The sequence below is a fragment of the Merops nubicus genome, unplaced genomic scaffold, assembly GCF_000691845.1.
Source record: "Merops nubicus isolate BGI_N331 unplaced genomic scaffold, ASM69184v1 scaffold16657, whole genome shotgun sequence".
Lineage (NCBI taxonomy): Eukaryota > Metazoa > Chordata > Aves > Coraciiformes > Meropidae > Merops > Merops nubicus.
The window spans coordinates 7,709-9,047 of record NW_008619720.1 but is presented as its reverse complement, the minus strand read 5'-3'; the positions used below and the strand labels follow the sequence as shown (position 1 = coordinate 9,047).

Here is a 1,339-nt window from a genome sequence, read left to right as displayed (position 1 = left end):
CGCCTGAACAGGGGCTTGAACCCTGGACCCTCAGATTAAAAGTCTGATGCTCTCCCAGCTGAGCTATCCAGGCTCACAGATGAGGTTTTGGGGGGCAGTCAGGATGGGTGGTGAGGACCCCATTTCACTGTGGCACTGGTGGGACAACATGGGGACTCCCTTTGCCCTCTTCCACCCCCACATCACCCCAAGGAGGCCACCTCAGCACAGGACATCCTCCCTCCCACGAGGAGGAGCACCACTAGGACCTCTACCCTTCCCTGGCACCTCCTCCTGAGCAAGGGTGGGGTCACTGTGGGGGTGACAGTGGCCGGGCTGAAGAGGCGACGGAGGCATATGGGAGGAAGTGGCTTAGCAAAGGTGCCGTGCCCTATGAGGAGCCCACAAGCCCAGATGGGCTCCTAAAGGCTCCTAAAGGCCACTGTGTCCTTGCTCTTGCCCTTCCTCGCTGGTATCTCTCTGCTCTTCACCCCACCATTCCAGCCCACCCAACAGTGCCCTCCAACCCTACGCAGATCCAAACCAACTCGCTCTTCCCTAGGGGCAAGAAGGCATCTTCCCTTTATGACTTTTCTGAAGCCAACCCAAACTGCTGGAGGTCTTTGCTCCTGTCCTGGCCAAGCTGGAAGCAAAGCCTTCCTGGCCAGTCTGTGTGCCTTTCTTCCTTCCTTCCCCACAGAGTGGGAGGAGCTGGGATGGCAGCACCTTTCTGCCCCAGAGGTCAGCTCTAGAGAAGATGTTGGGTAGGAAGTGTTTACACCCCAAGGATAGAAAGGCCACACTCCAGGTGAACTTGAACTCCTCCCGCAGCATCCCACTGCTCAGCACTGGCCCATTGCCCCACTGGAGAAAACTGGGAAGGCTGGAGCACCCTGGGAAGGCTGGAGCAGTCCCTTGAGCAGCTGGGTTCTCCTCCCTCACCATGCCTCAGCACCATTCACCTCCTCTTCACTGCCTGCACCCTAGCCCCTTCCACGCCATGGCACTCCAGGTGCTGCCAGCCTGGGTCACCACCTTCTCCTGGGTATCTCCCAGTCCCCAAGTGTCCCTGGTGCTGGCAGGGCCACCTGGAGTCCTGTCCCTGCAGGATGGGGGTTGCAGGGTCTCCCTCCAGCTGGTGCTGGTGCCAAGGGAGCACCCACAGGGACCTGGAACCCTCAGTGACCAGGAGCTGCAGGGTCCTGGGGCCAAGTGCCCATCGGGGATATGCTGCCTGGGGCTGCCAGGAGGGCACAGGGCAGGGGCAGTGCCAGGAGTGGCAATGGAGGATGTGTCTGCCGAGGTGTGTCCTTGCCTGTCCCAGCCCCTATGTCTTCACCCAGAAGTTCGGGGTCCACCA

At 60.3% G+C, this 1,339-nt stretch overlaps 1 non-coding gene across 1 annotated transcript; it reads right to left on the bottom strand.

Moving 5' to 3' along the window:
• Positions 1–73, bottom strand: TRNAK-UUU. The gene has a single exon. It is a non-coding gene; the product is annotated as a tRNA-Lys (tRNA).
• Between the last annotated feature and the right edge of the window lie 1,266 nt (positions 74–1,339).